General features: G+C 33.0%; 1 long non-coding RNA gene across 1 annotated transcript in view; it reads left to right on the top strand.

Annotated features, from left to right (window-relative positions):
• The window catches only part of LOC137496027 (uncharacterized), a 27,550-nt gene that overhangs the window by 951 nt on the left and 1,490 nt on the right, over positions 1 to 25,109 (top strand). The window contains exons 3-6 of the long non-coding RNA XR_012408253.1: positions 768 to 835; positions 7,858 to 7,919; positions 10,956 to 11,036; positions 24,270 to 25,109. The exon at positions 24,270 to 25,109 is cut by the window's right edge and continues 1,490 nt beyond it. This is a non-coding gene — a long non-coding RNA (uncharacterized lncRNA). The remainder of the gene's footprint in view (positions 1 to 767; positions 836 to 7,857; positions 7,920 to 10,955; positions 11,037 to 24,269) is intronic.

The following is a 25,109-nucleotide window of genomic DNA, read 5'->3' on the forward strand; positions in this document are numbered from 1 at the left end:
CTTTGTTATTATATATATATATATATATATATATATATATATATATATATATATATATATATATATATATATATATATTATTTATATTGTATATTATAAATATATTATTTATATATTATTATTTATGCCATGATGACAGTAAAGAATATTTTACTAGACATTTTTCAAGACACTTCTATACAGCTTAAAATGACATTTAAAGGCTAAACTAGGTTAATTAGGTTAACTAGGCAGGTTAGGGTAAATAGGCAAGTTATTGTATAATGATGGTTTGTTCTGTAGACTATCAAAAATATATAGCTTAATGAGGCTAATTATTTTGACCTTAAAATGTTTTTTAAAAAATTAAAAACTGCTTTTTTTCTAGCCGAAATAAAACAAATAAGACTTTCTCCAGAAAAAAAAAATATTATAGGAAATACTGTGAAAATTTCCTTGCTCTGTTAAACATAATTTCGGAAATATTTAAAAACAGAAAATAAAAATAAAAATGGGGCTAATAATTCTGACTTCACCTGTATATCGATTGACTCTTGGTTTTAAAGGTTTTAGGCTTTTTTAAATGTATTTTTATACACATCTATATTTTTTTGCTATTTACCTGTACATTTTTTTATGTTTTCTTATTTTTGTCCTTGTAAATACACAGCATGTAATTTGTGTATTCTGTCTTTTGTAATATTCTTCTGAACCTTTTTGTATACTGTCAAGCCTTACTGAAACAAAAAATAAAAAAAACTTTTTATTTTACGTTTTGTTTTACACAGCAGATGCTCTTTTAGCCGCAACGCATCACTGGGTTCCAGCTGAGGCTCAAACCAACCACCTTCTTGCTGTGAGTAATTTAAATTAATTAAATTAATACAAATAAGGTTGTTTATTTACCAAATACATGACATAACTGAATAAATAAACTAACTAAAAAAAATTGGATGAATGTAAAAAGTATTAATAATAATGTTTATTTATAAATTGTATTAACAAACATAACTATTATTATTAGTAGTAATATTATTATTGACAAAAATAGTAATTATCCAGAATTTTATCAATAGAAAATTTTAATAAAATATAAAATAAAAACATCACAAAAAATGAAACAAATAAAATAATAATATTACAATATTTAAAAAAATAATTCTAAATTCTGAAATATATAATAAAAACAAGACTAAACTGAAATATGTTATTATTAATATAATAATAATAATAAAGTATTATTAATAATACTGAAATTTTATTAAATATATTAACAACTTTACACATTTTAATAGTATTATCATTGTACATAACTAATAAAAATGTAAATAAAATAAAAAAGACTCAAAATAAGAAAAATGTCACAGATATTTTTTCAAAATTAGTAAATAAGTTCTGCACTTTAACTGGTTGGCACTTTTAAATTTTATTATACATGCAAATGATACAATGACAATAAAATTTCTAAAATTGAAACTGTAAAACTAACAACAGATAATAAATGTTGAATAAAAAATATAATATATGTTGTTAGGCTAGGTAAAACGAGTACTATTATTGCTTGTGAAGAATTACTGTTAAAATGGCTTGCCACAAGACGAGAAGGCAAGCAGAGTCAAACAATTGTGCCAACAGATAAACTAGTGTACTCAACTTGGCGTCCATTACACTGTGGGATGAATAAAGATTAAATGACTGTAATAGTTCATACCCACACACTGTACAGTGGGATGGTTGCCTAGTTAGACTCTTAGACTAACTCTTTACCTTTGCAAAAAAAGTCTCAATAGTACAAAATAATTTAGAATAAAAATTTCTTCTAAACAAAATAGTGACAAACACCACCTGGGTCATCAGTAGCCAGACAACCTTTAGCAAAAATAAAGTTGAAGTTGAGCAAATATAGATTAGATTTTTAATATTTCGGTATACAGTAGCCTATACAGTGCAAAAACAAAATAAAAAAAATAATAATCAGTTTATTAACAGTTTTGTTTTCATGATTCATTTACATTTTCATGATTCATGGAAGTTTTCTGTTTATTTATGTTTGGGAATTGCATTATGAGATGTCGATTTCTGCTTTGTTGACTTTTGATGTATCGTATGGCATCATTGATACTGATGATTTTTGACAATATCCAATATATCCAATATATTTCAACTAATTTGGTCCGATATCTAATTTCGATATTTGTTTTGTAGTGTAATTTACAACACCAATCTAGAAAATATATCACTTGACACTAGGGATCATCAAAATTGGATATTGAATATTTGACAATATTTCAAGTAATTTGAGCCGATATCTAATACCAATATTTGTTTTGTACTGCAATTTACAACACCAATCTAGAAAATATATCACTTCACACTGAGATCATCAAAATTGGATGTTGGGTATTTGCCGATATCTGATATATTTGAACTAATTTGGGCTGATATCTGATACTAATATTTGGTTTGTACTGTAATTTATAGCATCAGTCTATATCACTTCACACTAGGGATCACTGATATTGGTTACCGATATACAATATATTTAAACAAATTTTTTCCAATATCTGTTACAGATATTTAAGTCTACACACATTCTAAAAAGCCATTAATTGCATGCACTTTAAAATAAAGTGATTAAAGCTGTAGCTTTTAAAGTGAATAGTTGACTTTAGATAAAAAGTGAGTAAACCCATTGCCTTCAAATGATTAAGTGAATTATATGCATAATTATAAAAATTAAGTCAACTTAACAGGTCCAAGTTACGAGGGAGTTAGGCTACTCACTTTTTAAAAATAAGTTACTAATTGCTTTTTACAGTATATGTTTTATTTTTATGTACCAAAATTTTAACATTTTAAAGCAAAAGCTGCATTTAAACTATTAAAAGTTTAATTAAAAAAAAAAAAAAAAAAAAAAAATATATATATATATATATATATATATATATATATATATATATATATATATATATATATATATATATATATATATATGTATAAAAGTTTTTTTTAACTTTCAAAAGTTGTCCCTATTTCAATTCAAAAGCATTAATAAATGGAAAATAAAAAAAATTAAAAAGTGAATCACAACATATGAAAAACTGCTAATTTATGGATATTTTGTTTGTGTTTTTTATATTCTGTCTCATTTACTAGAATCAACTTGGGATTTTTAAAGCAAAAGCTGTATTCAAAATGACAATAAATGTTACATTTTCCAAACTTTTCAACATTAAAAGTTGTTGGAGGAAAGATCAAAGTCCCATAACGCAATTCAAAAGCATAATAAAACAAACATGAATCACAAAATGTGGAAAATATTTAATTTACGATTATTTATAAGGTGTAATACTCTTCACTTTTTAATAAGCGACTGGTTTGGTTTTTTATTTAGGAAATTACAACAGCAACTAAAAAGCCTCGTGATCTGATATGGCGGTTCTGCTTTTGTGAGCATGTCTGCCTAATTTGAATGGTAAATACGGTGCGTGTCACTTATGCGATTCATTTACATGAGTGATGTGTGTGTGTGTGTGTGGAGATGACACACACACACACAAAGCAGTCATACTTGAAGTTCAGGTCTCATAATAGCTGTCTTAAGCAAACGTGTGCTTATTCTCACAGCAAACCCATGCTGTATTATTCTCCTTAGTTTTTTCTAAATGACACCGGTTGTTGTTTTATGTCTCCATTGTCCAGGCGTGAGATATTTTTGGGTTTTCCTGTCTCTGTAAGGTATAGCAGCCGCCCTGAGGCTCGGCCGCTGTGTGAATCATAGCTTTTCCATGATAATATGCAGAATGTCAAGAGGAAACAGACACAAGCTCACTACAGAACTGCATTTTTCTTTGTTCAGAGTATACTGAATAGATATTTTAGACTAAAGCCAAGGCTCTTAAAGAAATGTAGCATTCGCATTAAGGAATGTACTTACAAATCAAACCATAATCTTGATTATCATAAATGTTTCTTTAATCAAATGTTAACTATTTAATATTACTTTATTTCTTAGTCCTTTGCACAATTTCTAATTTTAAATAACAAAAAAAAGCTTTAATGATCTGCTGGTTTAATGTGCTGTTTTACTATATACGAAATTAGCAATTTTCTGTATTTTGTGTTTCATGTTTTTTTTTCTGTTTATTTATACTTTGGAATTGCATTATAGGACCTTGATCTTTCTTTCAACAACTTATAACCTTGAAAAGTTTAATAAAGTGACTTTAATTAATATTTGTAATAGTTTAAAGTGATATATTGTCTCGGTTGGTGTTGTATATATACAAAAACACTGCAAAAAAACTGCCATTACATTTTCTCTTAATTTACAGACAACATCCCATAATGCATTTCACAACAGGTAAATAAACTAAAAGCACTTGTGAAACACAAAATAAAAAACATACACTGTAAAACCCAATAAGTTAAGGTAACTCAAACCTTTTGAGTTAAAAAACTAATCTATATGAGTACTGTGAACTTACTCCATTTGAGTTGAATTAATGAGATATTTAATTAACTCATTACCTTCAACACTGAGTTTAAAATTCTTTTCAAATGAGTAGAAATAACTTTTAGTATATTTGAGGTAAACTACACTCATTTCATTTGATAAATTTGACTGTTGGGTTTTACAGTGATATAGATTGTTTTGTGCGCTTTATGTTTTGCTATACTGTAAGGTGTCCTGAAAGTGTTTCAGAAGGCTCCTATAAATAAAAGTGTTATTAATTTTATTATTATTATAATCAAAAAAAAAAAGAAAAAAAGCACACACATCAATGTAAATGGGTGCTCAGCCAAATAGCAAAAAGTGCAAAAATATATTAAGACAGATTTTAATTTAACCAATTAAATTTAATTAAAATTAGATTTTAATTTAACCAATTAAATTAAATTAAATAAAAAAAGGCTAACACAAATCATGTAATGTTTCAAGCACACCGGCTCTCCGTCTGATTATTATTATCATCAGAATGTTAGCATTTACACATTTTTGTGACAATTTAGATGATTTTTTTTTCTAACGATTTTCAAATTAATCTTCATCTTCCAGTACGTGCAAAAAAACATTCCCCTATTGTTTACAAAATAACTGTTATGTACAGAAAAATATCATATTAATATTTGCAGATATAGTAGAAAAAAATGACTTTCTACCTTTATTTCATTACTTAAACTTTCAAGGATCTCCTAAAGTGCTAAACAAACTTTCTTTCAGTAACATATACAGAATGCTTATTTAGACTTTCCTGGTTTTTAATTACATAATTTCATATTTATAACATTTAAAACAAAAATTCTGAATTTTTTTGCTTTCAGAGAAGATTTAAATTCTGAAAATTATAAAAATTAAAGTTTTTTTTACCATTCTATAATGATCAAAAAAGGACAATGATTTCTAACGCAAAAAAAAAAAAATTACATTTAAATAAAATAATTAAAAACACTCAAAAAACATTTTTTTATAACATAACTGGAACATAATGGCAAAATGTTTAAGGGTGTTTTTTTAAGTAACTGCTATACACTGTAAAAAGCAATTAGTTGACTCTACTTTCAAGAGTTTACACTTGTGCTGATGATTGATTATAAAGCTTGTTTGGCATGCTGTCCCGGGGAGCCCGGGGCTCCCTCCCATTTGCAGGGCAAGAGGGGAGAGGGGAGTGAAAGCTAGTGCAAATAGGGCTTGCTATGAAGATATAACTACTTAGGAGCATGCTTATAGTGTCTATTTGGATTAGTCAATTAACTTAAGTTGTATGTTTTTGGATAGTGGGAGGAAACCGAGGGACCCGGGGGAACTCACGCAAGTACAGGGAGAACATTTGAACTCTGTATAGAAACATTGATTGGTGAATCATAAATTGATTAATGTAGGACCAGACATGAGCCATCATAAGCACGTAGTCCTCTTGAAATTAGTTTATAAATAAACTTCATAATTAATGTGACTTAATTAGTGTGTGTGTGTTAATGTGACCTGTTGACTTTATAAAATTACTTAAATAAAAATTATACATATTTAATTAACTCTTTTTAGCAGTTCCAGTTTACTTTTTTGTATAACATCTCTTGTGTCTTTTGTATAAAATAAATCAAACCCCATTACCCAAAATGTACAGGTTTGGGAAATAATAATAATAATAATAATAATAATAATAATAATAATAATAATAAACCTAATCAAACACCAAATCACGTTACACAACTTCAGACTTCCGAACCTTCTTCAGTTTTTCAAGTTCAAAAACACCTAATATTACAAAATTCTGAGTTTTTTGTTATTACATATGTGAGCTTTTCAAGAGCCAAACATATTATTCGGTTTCTCAACAACAGTCGAATGAAGAGTTGATAAACATTTTTCCAACACAAACCAATAAAGCGCCTTGCTTGTATTAAACATAAATCAATTTTCTGTCTTCACTGGACAAAGCAAAACTCTCTTCATACATTTTCAACTTTACTAAGTAAAATCTAACCCCTTCTTACAGTGTAAAAAATCTAGCTCATATGCCTGATAAAGCGCCACATAAAACATCTCCAACTCATGTCTGATCGCTGTCTAATCATGCAGATATTTAATTCAGCTCATTGTGGAAACACAGCATGGCACAATCTTATTGTTGTCAATAGTCACACCATCTCTGAATAACGGCTTCACTGTATGTGTGACAGAACACTGGACGGTCTGTCTGTCTATTCTTCGATGACGAAGAGCAAAACTGCAATTTTTGTTCATGAATAAAACACCAGTGTTCAGGTCCGTTTGAGAAGGAAACACAAAGTAGTACACTTCAAATGCTTGAGATCACTATAATTCAGATTTAATTTAATAAAAAATGTTTCTTTTCCAATTATGTTGTTATGATATCAAAATCACAATTGGATCCATTTTCACTGTATTTTACATGGTAATAAATGGAGCATTGTTGACCAAAAGAGACTTAAAAGACACTTCAAGAGACTAATAAACTATAAACTATGATGTTTGCCTCAATAAACACCTAATTTGCAGCATGATTAGTAGTTATGACGGTAGTTGTTGAGGGATTGAAATCCAGTATGTGGAGTGAAATCATGCAGAATATGTATTTTATAAGTACTAATGAACAGCCTTTATCCTAACAGGCACACTGTAAACACATGCTGTAAAATTTACAGTAACTTACTGCTAGTTGCCAGTAAGACCGTAAATTTACAAGAACACTGTAAATTAAAATTACAATTTACTGTAAAATTCACAGTAGCTTAATAGTCATTTTAGTTGCCAGTAATGTAATGTAAAAACATCACAAATGTAATTATTTATTCATAGTGTGCTCGTAAATTTAGTCTCATTAACAACCAAATTTACCAGTAAGTTACTATAAATTTAATTCCGGGCTCATTCTGACAACGTACCACTATATACATTTCTGGTGAGTGCCAAATACGTCCCAGGAGCTACATTTTTTTACAGTTTTTGTTTTCATCCACCAGAGGCCGCTGTGTAGGCATTTAGAGATCTCAAATTTCTCTCGCGAGTGCATTTGCACTTGCTGTTCTCATGTAAATCCACTAGAGGCCGCTGTCGACTGATTGATTGACCAACTAGCTGATTGACTGACTGACTGACCAATCGACTGACCCACCCTTTTCCTTGCCTAAACCCAATCAATAGTGTTTTAAAAAGCACCGATTGACCCACCCACCCACTTTTCTAAACCCAATTGACAGTTTTCAAAAGCAAACTAGAAAAAAAGCCCTCGCCTGATTTTTAACCACATTTTCACACTGTTATTCACTTATTTATTCTATTGTTTGGCTTTTTGTCTTACCCACTTTCTGAAACCATTCTTCGATGGACACGAACCTTCTCTGTGTCTCAAGTCCACCAACCTGGTGAGCTAACTGGACAAACTGGTAACAGCAGGAAAGCCATCCACACGAAGGTGAGTGGTCAGCTGGTGAGCATGAAATCTGTCATACCGCCCCCTAGCGTTTGTTTTATACATTTGTTCATACGTACTTCTGGCTAAATAATTTGCGATATCCAGAAATGTATAAAAAGCTAATTTTTCAGAATGAGTATGTTAATAAATCTTACAGTAAATTGTCAATTTTAAAAGTAAGTTACTGTAAAAATTAAGTTAATAGTCAGAATTGGCACTTAAACAAAAATGTTACAGAATAAAACATTTTTTTCATTAAAATCTTTCAAACAAAACATCTCTTTCATATTTATTTCTAAATTCAAAACTGCCCACCTGACATTTAAATACAGTAATCCAAAAAAAGATGATTTTGCATACATGTGAATAGATTATTTCCACTGATTATACCTTCAATAATATCTTCCTGATTTGCCTGCGGGGTCGATGAGGAAGCATGTTGGGTTTTTTTCTGTAGAACTTATCTGGAAAAACCATCATGTCAACCAAGTATGTTCCTCAGAAGTCAACAGCATACCAGCATATGACAGCAAATCACAGTGGTTATACAAGAATCTCATTTACTGGCATGACTATACTGTCCTTACGAGTTCTAATCTATTTCAATTTATTTATTGCTGTAAACTTAGATAAACCAAAGATAACAACTGCACTCTTATCACTTCATCGTACACAAGATATGAATGTATTATATGCTAATATAAGCGGCAATAACAAATCATCTGTTGAGAACCAACAAAGCCGGTTTGTCCAGAAACTCATGCCCATTTCACATGATAAAAGCTCCAACTGTGTCAACAGGAAACTGATCCATCTCCAGAGACTCTTCATTACACTCCACAGAGGTCTGCCGTCAACTAAACATTTAATCATCACTCATCACCAATACTGCTCAAACTGAGACTTAGAGTCCTCTCTTATCCTAACAACCATCCAGACATTAGCAAAACCTTAACCACCAGCCATATAGCTATAGCAGCTACATTATGAGGCCTTAGCTACCATGTATTAACACCTTAAAAGAAAAAAAAACACCCTAGCAACCATCTATTAATGCCTTGGCTGTAACACAGAATACCCTAGCAACCACATAACAATGCTTTAACATAGTAATGCCTTAGCAACCACCTGGAACACCTTGCTAACCACATAACAATTTCTTAGCAACAATCCTGAACATCTTAGTAACATCTCAACAACCACCCAGAAAATGTATCAGCCACATAGGGATGTCCTAGCAACCACCAAGAACACCCTATAGTAACCATGTAAAAACACTTTTAATGCAACATACCATAGAACACCATAGCAACCATGTTACAACACCCTAATGCAACACAGCAAAGAACACCTTAGCAACCTCATTATAACACAAAAACACCTGTCCTAATCAACCACCCAGAACACCTTAGCAACCATGTATCAGCCACACAGGAATATTTAAGCAACCGCTAAGAACACCCTAGCAACCATGTAACAACACCTTTAATCCAACATACCATAGAACACCTTAGCAACCATTTATCACACAAAACACATTAGTACTGCCTTAGCAACCACCCAGAACACCTTAGCAACCATGTATCAACCACACAGGAATACCTTAGCAACCAAAAACACCCTAGCATCCATGTAACAACACCTTTAATGCAACATTCCTTAGCAACCACATTATTACACAAATCACCTTAGTTCTGCCTTAGCAACCACCCAGAACACTGTAGCAACCATGTATCAGCCACACAGGGATATCTTAGCAACCTCCAAGAACACCATAGCAACTATGTAACAACATCTGTCATGCAATATATGACAGAACACCTTAGCAACCATTATCACATAAAACACCTTAGTACTGCCCTAGCAACCCCCCATAACACCTTAGCAACAATGGATCAGCCACACAGGAATACCTTAGCAACCACCAAGAACACCATAGCAACAATGTAACAATACCTTAAATGCAACATACCATACAACCATAGCAACCACATTATCACATAAAACACCGTAGTACTGCCCTAACAACCATCCAGAACACCCTAGCAACCATGTATCAACCACACAGGATACCATAGTAACAACAAGAACACTCTAGCATCCATGTAACAAAACATTTAATGCAACATAGCATAGAACATGTTAGCAACCACATTATCACACAAACCACATAAGTACTGTCTTAGCAACTGCCCAGAACACATTAGCAACCATGTATCAGCCACACAGGGATATCTTAGCAACCATAAAGAACACCCTAGCAACCATGTAACAACACCTCTAATGGAACATACCTAAGAACACCTTAGCAACCCTATTATCACTTAAAACACCTTAGTACTGCCTTAGCAACCACCCAGAACACCTTAGCAACCATGTATCAACCACACAGGATACCTTCGCAACCACCAAGAACACCCTAAAAACCATGTAACAACAACCTTAATGCAACATTCCATAGAACACCTTAGCAATCAAATTATCACACAAAACACCTTAGCAATCACCCAGAAAACCCTAGCAACAATGCATCAGCCACACAGGAATACCTTAGCAACCACCAAGAACACCATAGCAACCATGCAACAACACCTTTAATGCAACACAGCATAGAACACCTTAGCAACCTCATTATAACACAAAACACATTAGTAGTTTCTTAGCAACCACCCAGAACACCTTAGCAACCATATGACAATAACAATATACGTTTATGCTTATTATTGTAATTAGATGTACAGTAACATAATAAATAAATAACATGAATTTCCAAATAATATTGCGTGTTGGGGTCAGGATTCAAATAATATGAACGATGGATGTTTTTTTACTCAATGTAATTTTCTGATATGTTTTTGCACTCTAAAAACATTCAATTTAATATATACAGACATTTGAAAAAATTATATATGTTATTGCTTCTAACACATTGACACGGAGTCTGCAGGTATTCCTTGTGTTCTGCAGAATGTGATGTAATCTGTGATGAAAGGTATCATGGATGATTACTCCTGTCATTCTGATGTTGAATCTCAGCAGTGAAGCCGTGATGTTATCAGGCCGTGAACAGCCCTCGGCGAGAGTGTGTTTCAGCACGACCATCAACACGTAACACAGGTCTGTTTTAAGTTCATCTTTATTTACATATACACTAATATCTGAGCTCAGTAAGACTTCTTAACGCTTCTGAAAGTCCAATGCATTATTCATTTATTCATTCTCCTTCAGTTTAGTCCCTTATTTATCAGGAATAACCACAGTGGAATGAACCGCCAACTTATGAAGCATATGTTTTACACACTGGATTCCCTTCCAGCTGCAACCTAGTACTGGGGAACACCCATACACTACAAACTATTTCATTCATTAATTCATTAATTTTCTTTTCGGCTTAATCCCTTTAATATTCTGGGGTCACCACAGAATGTACCGCCAACTTATCCAGCAAATTACCTTAGTACTGCCAAAACACCTTAGCAACCATGTATCAGCCACACAGGAATACCTTAGCAACCACCAAGAACACCATAGCAACCATGTAACAACACCTTTAACGCAACATACCATAGAACACCTTAGCAACCGCATTATCACACAAAACACCTTAGTAGTGCCTTAGCAACCACCAGGAATTTCTTAGCAACCCTGTATCAGCCACACAAGGATATCTTAGCAACCACCAAGAACACCCCAGCAACCATATAACAACACTTTTAATGCAACACAGCATAGAACACCTTAGCAGAAACACCAGATGGCCAACCTGGGACTCGAACTAATGACCTTCTTGCTGTGAGGCGACAGTGCTAACCACTGAGTCATTGTCAAATTAGCTGTTTGCTATATGAATATTTTTTTACATGCATTTTTTTCCTGTGATTGAAAGCTGAATTTTCAGCATAACTACTCCAGCCTTCATGCTGATAACATATTATGTTATTTATTGTTATTATCTCATTATTATTATAATATTTATCATTATGTCAAATTATATTAGCAGTTATATTAGCGAAAATGAATGATGCCGCCCCGTAGCGTCCATTTAATATTAAATGCAGCCATATGTACCTCTGGCTACATAATTCACGATCTCCAGAAACGTATATTTGGCTACATTTTCAGAATGAGCCTGTGTTGATTATTAATGTAAACATTTAAAAATCTATTCAATGCATCTTTGCATAAACGTTTAAATATATTTTCATTCAGGCATACATTTTAAAGGGAAATGAAGTCAAAATTATGCACCCTCCTGTGCATGTTTTGTTTTTTTCGAACATTTCCCAAATGATGTTTAAAAGAGCAAGGCATTTTTCACAGTATTTCCTAAAATATTTTTTCTTCTGGAGAAAGTCTTCTTTATTTTATTTCGGCTAGAATAAAAGCAGTTTTTATTTTTTTTTATAACCATTTAAGCTCAATATCATTAGCCCCTTTAAGCTATATATTTTTTGATTGCCTATAGAACAAACCACTTTTATATAATGACTTGCCTAATTAGCCTAACCTGTCTAATTAACCCAGTCAATCCTTTAAAGGCACCTATGATGAAAATCATCTTTTGTGAGCTGTTTCAACAGGACTTTGTGTAGGTATAGGGTTTCCACAGTCATATTGGGGTGATAAAAAGAAAGTAAGTCTCTTTTTTTTTACATTTCCTGACGGTAAAATAGGATCCAAATCCCAGTGATTTTGAGGCCCACAGCAACATGACGTAGTTTTCCATGTTTGTATAATAACATGTATATACACATCTACAGAACTTTTTTTTTTGCAAATAAACCGGGATTAAAATGTTTGTTACAAGTTTTAAAAGCTTTATAAGTGTAACCCACTGGTGTAACCAAACGCACCCAACCCGCTCTGAGCAGGGATCGAACTGGCGATTCTGTGCATGAGAGTCGGTTGCTCTAACAAGGAGGCTAAAGGTCACATAAGTTTAAAACGTTTTTAAAACAGAGCATGTTTGTAATAAAAACCATAAAATCGCAATTCTTAATAACCACTGCTGCATGGTGTCAGTAACTGCGCATATACAGTTGAAGTCAGAATTATTAGCCCCCCTTTGATTTTTTTTTCTTTTTTAAATATTTCCCAAATCAAATCATGTTTAACAGGGCAAGGAAACTTTCACAGTATGTCTGATAATATTTTTTCTTCTGGATAAAGTGTTATTTGTTTTATTTCGGCTAGGATATAAGCAGTTTTTAATTTTTTTAAACCCATTTTAATGTCAATATTATTAGCCCCCTTAAGCTATATGTTTTTTTGATAGTCTACAGAACAAACCATCATTATACAATAACTTGCCTAATTACCCTAACCTGCCAAGTTAACGTAATTACCCTAGTTCAGCCTTTAAATGTCATTTTAAGCTGTATAGAAGTGTCTTGAAAAATATCTAGTCAAATATTATTTGCTGTCATCATGGCAAAGATCAAATAAATCAGTTATTAAAAATTAGTTATTAAAACTATTATGTTTAGAAATGTGTTGAAGAAATCTGCTCTCCGTTAAACAGAAATGGGGGTAAAAAATAAACAGGGGGGCTAATAATTCTGACCTCAACTGTATGTGTATGGGTGTGTGTGTGTGTGTGTGTGTACTGCATTTATGTGGGACTTATCATTTCAGAAAGGCTTGAATAAACTCCACCACAAATGCATGAAATAAACTTACTAGGCATTTTTGACTAATGAGCTGTATTTCAGCTTCATCTGTATCTGTATTTATCACTGACTGCTGTTCATCTGATGTAACGCATGAGAAGCAGACACACACATAGAAGCAGTTGGCGGGGAGGAGCAGCTCATTTGCATTTAAAGCCACAGGCTACAAAAACAGCTACACTGAACTCAGACACCAGAATGAGCAGATTCTGGGGGCTATAATAAATAATCTGATGGGTATTTTAAGATGAAACTTTACACACACATTCTGGAGACACTAAAGACTTATCTTACATCTTGTAAAACGGGTAAAATTGGTGCCCTTTAAATGTCAATTTAAGCCAAATACTGGTATCTTGAAAATAAAAAAATAGTAAAATATCATGTGCTGTCATCATGGCAAAGGTAAAATAAATCAGTTTTTAGAAACTAGTTATTAATATTATTGTTTATATTAATTTACAATTTATATTAATATTAATTTACATTTCCAGATATTTTCTTTGTCATTAATTGTAATTTAACAGTGAGATTATTGTCTGCATAGGGAGTGACATTTTATGTGAACTGTCCCTTTAACCCATGTTTAAGTAAGCCGATCATGTGATCTATAACCACTAAAGCAAGCCGTTTTCACCCCACAAGACCTTTGTTTCAGAGAATAAGCGTTCATTACTTCACAGTGATCCACCATAAAGAAGATTCAAAGGTCCTTCATGCGAGCGGCTGAGAAAAGGTCACAGAAGAAGAGCGTCAGCGAAGCGCGGCGTCCACAACTGTTGACTGTGAGCGCTTTATCTCTCTGATAACCTTCACACACACCACAGAAATAACCCACATTATCAGCTGAACAAACAACAACAAAAATACTGGCAGACCGCTGAAAGACAAACACAACTCTTTGAAGATAGCACAGTCTATCATCCACTTTTAAAATCACTTCACATGCGGCTCAGACGTCTCCTGGAAAGTGAGCCATGCTTAAAAAAAAGTCTAAATGCCATTGGATTCAATGACATTTGAAAAGCCTCTGACGAAAGAAGTTTCACGGGACTTTTTTGGATTATAAAGTAATAAACGTGAGTCAATGAGAAAAGGAATGAGGAATAAAACTATCAAATATGCATGATTCATTTATTCGCCTTCGGGTTAGTCCCTTTATTCATCAGAGGTTTCCTTAGTGGAATGAACCGCCCTTCCAGCTGAAACCCAGTACTGGGAAACACCCATACACACTCACATGCACTACGGTCAATTTAGCGTATACAAATCACCAATATCGCATGTGTTTGGCCTGTGGGAGAAACCAAAGCACCCAGAGGAAACTCACGGAAACACAGGAGGAACATGCAAACTCCACACAGAAATGCTAACTGGCCCAGCTGGGATTCAAACCTTTTTTTCAGTGAGGCTTTATAATTTTTATTCATTTTATGTTTATTATATAAAAAAATCTGAAATTTTGACCACAACCTTTAATAAAAATTTGATGTTTTTTTTAAATAATTTTGTTTAACATTTAAGTAACAAGAATGTTGTTGTTTTAGTTAATATTACTGTAACCTGAAAAACAAAATATAATTTAATCACACTTAATTCGATGCACACACCAAATTGTCTCATGTCTGACCTATACGCAAACTAATGTTACACGAAATGTTGTTTTTTTAAAAACTTTTTTTAATGCCTATTGTTTTATTTATAAAAAATATTATTTAAGAAGTCATTGTAAAAAATGTCAGTATTGGAGACAACCTGAAATAAAATATATATTTTTTTGTCATTTTGTTGAACATATAAGTATTAAAAAGAATTGTTGTTTTAGTTAATATTACTATAACCTGATAAAAAAGTATATTGTTTTACATTTAAGTAACAAAAATGTTGTTTTAGTAAACATTGCCAAAGCCTGAAAAATAAAAATAAAAATAAAAAACTATTGAATCACACTTAATTTGATGCAGAGGCCAAATTGTCTCATGTCTAGGCAAACTAATGTTACCAATTTTTTTTTAAATACTTTTATAATGTCTGTATATGTTTTATTTATTTAAATCATATAAAAAATGTCAAACTTTGGCGACAACCTAAAATAATATATTTATAATTTTTAACAATTTTCTTTAACAATTAAGTAACAAAAATGTTATTGGTTCAGTTAACTTTACAGAAAAAAAAGACTATTCAATCACACTTCACTTGTCTCATGTCTGTCCTTTGCAAACTAATGTTACATAAATGATATACAGTTGAAGTCAGAATTATTAGCCCCCCTGAATTATTAGCGCCCCTGTTTATTTTTTCCCCAATTTCTGTTCTGTTCTGGGAAGATTGTTTCAGCACATTTTTTAAGCATAATAGTTTTAAAAACTTTTTTCTAATAACTGATTTATTTTATCTTTTCCATGATGATAGTAAATAATATTTTACTTGATATTTTTTAAGACACTTCTATACAGCTTAAAGTGACATTAAAAGGCTTAACTTGATTAATAAGGTGAACTAGGCAGGTTAGGGTAATTAGGCAAGTTATTGTATAACAATGGTTTGTTTTGTAGACTATCGAAAAAAATTTGCTTAAAGGGGCTAATAATTTTGTCCCAAAAATGGTTTTTAAAAAATTAATGACTGCATTTATTCCAGCCGAAATAAAACAAATAACACTTTCTCCAGAAGAAAAAATATTATTAGACATACTGTGAAAATTTCATTGCTCTGTTAAACATCATTTGGGAAATATTTAAAAAAGAAAATAAAAATCAAAAGGGGGCTAATAATTCTGACTTCAACTGTATTGTACTTAACACTTTCACATTTATTAAATTACATCCTTCTTCAGTGTTACGTAATTCCTTTAATATAACATTAATAAAATGTATAGATTGATATTTATAAGAAAACTGTCTTCATAAACAAAAATTCACACATCTTAAAGTCTTATCTTTATAAAAAGCAGCTGGGCCTGGTGAATCTGTGATTAAATGAATCTTTGAACTGTTTCTTTGCCCAGCGAATCATTTATTAACACTACTGCCTCTGATGTTGCACCACAGGCTCAATAAAAGGTGAGAATAATGCAGCTCTGAAGCCTTTGTAACTCTACACCGCTACTTATCAGAAAAGAGCCTTGTTACAGGAAGAACTATTATGAAAATGCGGATCTTATCTAATATAATTACATACATGCCATTTGAAGCCATGCTTTTTGACACCACAGTATTACACTGGGACTTCGAAAGAACTACAATGCATTTATAATAACTTTCATTCTTATTAATCATTTTACTTTTATATTATCTATATACTGTAGTTTTAAATTAATATTTATTATAAAAAATTAATTTTTAGATTTTTAATTAGGTTTAGTAATTCTGTAGTGTGTTTTCTGGCGTCTTTCTAACATTTCATGAGTTCATACTTAGATATGCTGGGCATTAATAGCAGGTTTGACATGCTGTCCCGGGAGAGAACCCTGAGCCTAGAGATAATTGAGCACAGGGCTCCCGCCTGGTCAAGCATGTAAAGAGGGTCCGAGATCAGGTAGGCCTCGAGTTCTCTCCTTAGAAAAGGGAGGAAAAGGAGGAGATGGGGTGGAAGGGGGGGATTCTTCCAAAATGAATCTAAGGCAGGGTATAATTGGTCTATTGATTGTAAGCTTGGATAAATCTGATTGGATTATTACTGATTACAGATGAGCAGCCTGTCGTGCTCAATCATATCACATGCTCCTCTCGGATTTAGTTTATAAAACTTCACTTATAATGCACTCAAAAATTGACATTTGCTGTTTTTTGGGGGACAACTTAATTTTTTTTACGTTCAATCAACAAAAAAAATTGTAAAAAAAAAACAAAAAACTAATAAGTGAACTTAATTCCTTCATTTTGTCCCAACACAAATCACTGAAAAAAGTGTACACTGAAAAAAATTGGATTTACAAAACTTTTAAGGTAAGTAAGTGGTTGCAAATTATTTATATGAGCTGAATTTAACCTAACAAATTAGACCAGGGTGACTCGGTGGCTCAGTGGTTAGCACTGTCACCTCACAGCAAGAAAATGGCTGGTTTGAGTCCCAGCTGGCCCAGTTGAAATTTCTGTGTGGAGTTTGCATGTTCTCCCCGTGATGGCGTGGGTTTCCTTCCGGGTGCTCCGGTTTCCCCCACAGTCCAAACACATGCTTTATAGATGATATGAATTAACTTGATAGTAATGTTTGAGTGTGTGTGTGTAAATGAGTGTGTATGAGTGTTTCCCAGTACTGGAGTGCAGCTGGAAGGGCATCCGCTGTGTGAAACATATGCTGGAATAGTTGACGATTCATTTCGCTGTGGCAACCTCTGAAAAATCAGAGACTAAGCCGAAGGAAAATTAATGAACGAATCAAATTCAGACCATATACAGTACATTTTTTTGCAACCACTTACCTTAAAATAATTTAGTAAATCCAATTAATCATTTTAGTGTACCAGAATAATTTTGGTAAACAAAACCAAAACTAAAACTATTGGTGCAAAAATATATTCATTATCTGAAAACTTTCTGTTAACTATCATCTCAAAAACATTGCAAGAATTAGATGCTTTGTTTCCAGTGAAGACCTAGAGAAACTTGTTCATGCTTTTATCAGCAGCAGGGTGGATTACTGTAGCGGACTCCTCACTGGCCTACCCAAAAAGACAGTGAAACAGTTGCAGAATGCTGCGGCCAGGATTCTGACCAGAATCAGAAAATCAGAACACATCACACCTGTCCTCAGGTCTTTACACTGGCTCCCAGTTACATTCAAAATAGATTTTAAAGTATTATTACTGGTCTATAAATCACTAAACGGCCTAGGACCTCAATACATTACAGATATGCTCACTGAATACAAACCTAACAGATCACTCAGATCTTTAGGATCATATAAACTAGAAATTTCAAGAGTTCAGTCAAAGCAGGGTGAATCAGGCTTCTAACAGCGCCCCTCGCTGCTGGAATCAGCTTCCAGAAATGATCAGATGTGCTCCAACATTAGGCACATTCAAATCAAGATTGAAAACACATCTGCTTAGCTGTGCCTTTACTGAATGAGCACTGTGCTTCGTCCCACAGATCACACTTTTTTGTCTTCTGTTTCTTTTTCATTCTCTTATAAACTGTTTTAATGCAGTTTAATCTGTTTTTAATCATTTTTAAAAAAAAAAAAATTTTCTTTTACTTGTCTCTTTTATTCCTGGTTATGTAAAGCACTTTGAATTACCACTGTGCATGAAATGTGCTATGTATATATGTATATATATATATATATATATATATATATATATATATATATATATATATATATATATATATATATATATATATAATATATATACATATATATATACATATACATATATATATATATATATATATATATATATATATATATATACATATATATATATGTATATGTATATATATATATATATATATATATATATATACACATATATATATATATATACATATATACATATATTTATACATATATATATATATACATACATATACATATATATATATATATATATATATATATATACATACATATACATATATATATATATATATATATATATATATATATACATACATATATATATATATATATATATATATATATATATATATATATATATATATATATATATATATATATATATATATATATATATATATATACACATACATAATTTTTAATAAAACAGCTTGATATAAAATTAAAATACATAAATAAATATAATAATTAGCAAAAAAAATTAAAAATAGGTCACTTCCTTTATTGACACACTGCTGTCGAGATCTGTACAGCTTATGATAAATGCAGTGCAGTTTAGCAGGATTGCTCTCAGTGTTGTCATTCATGGGCAACCTGAATCACCTCACATCTGACTCACTTTATAACTTCCCTGAGTTTCAGTGGCATGCTGATTCACTAATGCACATTTGTTTGTAGTGAGGAAATGGTTTAACATTACTTCTGACACTCCCGCAGGCATTTCTCTTTATTGTCTTTAAGCGCACAAAAAAAAAAAAAATGCTGTTGTTGCCAGGCAGGCCTGTGAGGATCGCATGAGTGCTTTTCTGGAAATCATTAGTGCTTTATGATAAGGTGCACAAACTTAGATGTCCTTAATATTAGACTACATAATATAGCTGAAGACAGAAATGATTAGCGCTCCTGTGAATTTTTTTTCTTTTTCACAAATTTCCGATATAATTTTCTGATATAACAGTTTTAGTAACTAATTCTGGTAGCACTTTTAGTTCAAGTAACATTTCTCACTATTAACTACTGATTTATTGTACCTGCCTATTATTAAGAAATTAACTGTTTATTTGCACTTATAAAGTATGATCTTGTTCTACATCCCTAATCCAACCCCAATACCTAAACCCAAATAGGGGCACCGCTGGCAGGTATAGGCTCTATGACAGCATTCTGGTGTTGTCGTGGACTATATTGAAGAGCAGGGGTGGGCAGCGTCTTGGACGAAAGTAAATGGGGTGGGGGTGTCGCAGACGAAACTGAAGAGTGAGGGTGTAGGGTTTGGTGTGCGAACGAAAATGAGGAGGGGGGATGGGGGGTGTTGGATGGGGGTATGGAGATATGGAAAACGGCATGGACCCTTAGAATCATTCTAACATTACTAACTATTAATAAGCAGCTAATTAGTAGTTTACTGACCTAAAATTTTTTTGAACTGTACATTAAAATTAAGTAATGATCCTAATTTTTTTGTTTTTGTCACAGTGACAGTACATGATATTTTATTATAGATATATAGAAAGTGCGCTGTTGAATCAGTCAGCTATTGTCAGTTTGATGTGTTCATGTGCAGCTTTTTGGTCCAGATGGAACCAGACATGAGCCGACGCAAGACACAGTTGGGGTTCGTCTATGATAGTTGTTTGGCATTTGCTAGGTGTGTCTCTGCCCTAAAACAAGGTCTTTAGCATTTTTAAAATGCTAAGTTTTTGCAAGTTGAAGATTTGTAGTGTTTATGGCAGGCATAAAAGTAAAATGTACTAGTGTAAATGGCACCACAATTTGTAAGGAAGGCCAAAACAGAAAGATCGGGAAAAGGGTTTGGGGAGAGTTATTCCAACTTAACAGATTTCTCCTCCTCAACATTTCTGTTTGTTGTCAAAACTGACAGCTGGAGCGGGGTGATTAAGTATGTTAGCCACACCCAATATCTCAGACAGACGATTTCAATTAAACATTAGAAAGAAAAACTATTATTTTCTTCTTAATGACATGCGCAGATGAACTAGCAATGAGAGCTAACAAAATCAATATGCTTAGTTTGACTTCAAATGTGTCTTAAGATTGTATTTTTACAATATCATTTGCTGAAATAATAAAAGAAAAACTCCACAAAGGTGATATCAAGATTTTCAGAAGACGGAAAAAATTTGTGAGACAAATGGTGGCAACCAGAGGAGAGAATAACGTCAAATTTACTGTCCTGCCCCATATAGACTGCATTACAAAAACCTCGCAAGAAGTAATTCGTTTTTTGGAATTTGATATAAGGTGATATAATAGATACATAAATACATATAAATGTTCATATGTTTTTTAAACAATCAATATTAATGTTTCATCCAAAAATGCGAATTAACTTTGTGCGCAAACTGGAATGGCATAAGACGTGGGAATAAAGCAGCGTTTCCATCCAACCAGTCAAAGAGAACAAAATCGTAAATTCCTGATTATCTGGTGCCAAATATCAAAAGTAAAAATGGAATTTGCTGCGGTAGGAGAAGCTGCGTAAATCTTGTCTTTATTTAATGAATGACTTAGTAAATGCCTCAGAAGACAATCTCGACACGCAATGACAGCGCGGTTTGCATTCTGGAGATAATTAATAATATAATAACATTAATACTGAAATGGTTAAGGCATTTCAGAATGACCAAAACAACATTTCAGATGGTTAATAGTGTGCTCAGCCTGCTGGCGTGTCCATTCACACACATTTTTACTATCCCATGAACTCCTAAAACAAAATCACATGACCTTTTTTAATGCGCACACTGGAATTAGTTTGGTAAAAGTGTTACGATGGTAGTTTATGCACATCTTATCGAATAAAAAGTTTATCCTACTCAGTTGTGTGCATACGTTTATTTATGCGCATTTTCAAAATTGATGCGCATCTTGTCATTTCCATCAACTAAATTTTTTATGTGCATATCCAAAATGTGCATAAAAATAGGTGGATGGAAACATAGCTAGTGTATTAAAAACTTTCAAGGATTTAAGAAGCTCCGGTAAACACGCGTTTTGTAAAAAGGGTCCATTAAATAGCCTAAAAATACAATTTCAAACCCAATTGCCCAGAGTTAATCCATAAAGGAATGAACGACATGAAAATCTGGTCATTTGATGATGAACCAGTAACAGAAAGTCACACGTTGTGTTGTGTTCACTAGTTATTCGAGTTAACGTCAACAAAGGGCTCATTAACATTTCCTGTTAATCCACCTGGCAGCCTTTAGCTAGCAGCTTTTCTCCAGTGTTTAACAGAAAGGCTTCAGGGTGTGAAAGTGCACAAGGCTCAGTAAATCAGCAAGACTCTGCACGCAAACGCTCCTGTTTTTACATCAATGCGCTGTAGGTGATTTCTCCGAATGTCATCTCACTGTGAGAATTAGAGAAACTTTGAGCTCTGAAGCTTCTGGAGACAAAAACAGTTGGTTACACCCATCTAAAAGTCAGACGTGGTTGAGTTTTAACTGGCCTGATTTTGTGGTGGAATCTGATTGGCTACTGGTGATTTGAATTGAAGTGAATTCCACTCCTGTTCTGTGACTGGATGCAACTGTCTTACACCCATACGGTGGGGCAAATAAGTATTTAACATGTTAAGGTTTTTTTTTGGAAATAATATTTCTAAAGGAGCTGTTGACATGAACTCAATCAATACAAACATAAAAATCAAACGAAATGAAACAAACAAACAAAAAAAATGAGTTTTCTATAATAGCAATGACATGACACAAGGAGAAAGTGCTGAACTGCTAAAACATATTTAATACTTTATATAAAAGTCTCATATGGAGAATAAAGTCACATGAATTGCTCACATCTGAGTTTTTTCACAGACTTCAACAGAGTGTAAACATCTTGATGGTTCTGTGGGTCTCGTCTATCAAATCTGATCTTAATTCGAATGCTCTATTGGATTCAGATCAGGAGATTGGCAGGCCCATTCTACAGCGTAATGTTTTCCCTGAAAGCATTTGAGAGTTTTCTTGGCTGTGTTTTAGATAATTCCCTTGCTGAAATGATTTAATCTTTATCATCCTGCTAATGTAGAAGTTGGACTGAAGCAGCTAATATTTATTTACACCGAGGGAGGGCAGAGGGTTGCTGAAGAACTGCTGAGAGATTTCAGCTGCTGTCTGGGCTTTCATTGCCTTTCTACACCTTCCTTTCTTCATGTGTTCGATACTTTTCTCTGTGTCACTTCATTTTATTATGCATACAGTAGCTTAATCAGTAAACTAATTTGATTTTTTGTTTTCTTAGCAAACATGGAGTTTCTACTTTCTTCAGCTATTTATTCACATCCCACATCTGAAATGGTTACTAATTCACCAACGTCATTTTAGAGCGAGTATTTGATGATTCTCTAGCATAATATCTAAACATACGGCAACACTTTAAGTCAATGGCACCTTTAGGAATATGTTTTCTGAGAAAAATGTGTTCAATATTTATTTTCCTCGCTGTATTTAAACACCTGTTTGTACATATTATACACTTGTGTTGTGGTTTAAAGAAGAATCTGATGATTTTAAATATTTTTGTACATTTTTAAAAGTTTACATTGTTTAACTGATCAACTGACAGATTTATTTTTATTTTGTAACATTAATGGTAATGTTAACATCCATATACTGTATACACACCTTTGCTTGCACATATTTTACACTTGAGTCATGTTTTAAAGAAGAATTTAAGGTTTGTGTCAGTAAATATTTTTTTATTAATTTGAGGAATTCGTAAAAGTATTGTAGTAGCAGTAAGTTTTTTGTTTATGATGGTAAATGGTGGCAACTAAGAAAAAACATTTCTGTTAGTTAAATGTTAAATAAAATAAATGATAAATATTTTGTTTCATGTAGTCACCAACATATACATGTTTTAATATAACAAAATGAAACTATAACTTAAGCTCACTGCACGCACCTCACTTCTCAGAAGCTCTAAGATCTCGACAGCTGTGTGTTTTTGTGTGGTCATAAGAAAACACAGAAGTCGTGAGGAAGTCTGTAAGACGACGGATCAAAGAAGTGATCCAACTGAGACCTAATCGCATGTTAGCAAACACTAAAGCTGGTCTGAGATCAGCAAACAAAGGACAGCAGCATCATGTGAGCAGGAAAACGAGGTTAGAGAGGTTGAACAACATCCTTATGAGTGTTTATCAGGCTGCACTGACTCAGCAGAGAACTGAAAATCCCCAGAGACAGACGACCAGCTGCTGCTAACACACTGACACTGAACACACAATACAACACAGCACAGCACAACACAACATAGCACTTTAATTTACAAAGTCTGTAGGCATTAAGGAGATAAATGTTTTGTTTATTTTTCTTTCTACTGTAGTTATTCATTCATTTTCTTGTCGGCTTAGGACAAGATCACCACAGGATCACCACAGCATCCAGCAAGTTTAATATTTTTACGCAGCGGATGCCCTTCCAGCCGCAACCCATCTCTGGGAAACATCCACAAACACATTCACACACACACTCATACACTAGGGACAATTTAGCATACCCAATTCAACTGTACCGCATGTCTTTGGACTGTGGGGGAAACCCACGAGGGTGGAAACCCCCGGAGGAAACCCACGCGAAGGCAGGGAGAACATGCAAACTCCACACAGAAACGGCAGCTGAGCCGAGATTCGAACCAGCGACCCATCGACCTTCTTGCTGTGAGGCGACAGCCACTGCCTCGCCTACTGTAGTTCTTTTATATGTAGGTTTTTGACCCCCACTTTAAGTCACAGTTTTCGTTTTTGTTTACTAAAAACCTTAGCATGCAGTGGCCAGCATGCTGTATATAAGGACAACTCTTACAGATCTCTCTTTTAAATTAATACTTTCTATGAGACGCTACAAAATTTGTGCAAATACATTAGATTAGTCAGTAACAAAAACAGAATGAATCTCTCTCTTTCTCTCTCTATATATATGTATAGATATGCGGCCAGTTTATTAGGTACACTGCTCATTAATGTAAATTTCTAATCAGCCAATCACATGGAAGCAACTGCATTTAGGCTATAGATATGGTCAAGACGATCTACTGCAGCTCTAATCGAGCATCAGAATGGGGAAGAAAGGTGATTTAATTGACTTTGAACGTGGCATGGTTGTTGGCGCTAGACCTGCTGGGCTGATTATTTCAGAAACTGCTGATCTACTGGGATTTTCACGCACAACAATGCCGTGATGATGCCAGAGGA

The sequence above is a fragment of the Danio rerio genome, chromosome 6, assembly GCF_049306965.1.
Source record: "Danio rerio strain Tuebingen ecotype United States chromosome 6, GRCz12tu, whole genome shotgun sequence".
Lineage (NCBI taxonomy): Eukaryota > Metazoa > Chordata > Actinopteri > Cypriniformes > Danionidae > Danio > Danio rerio.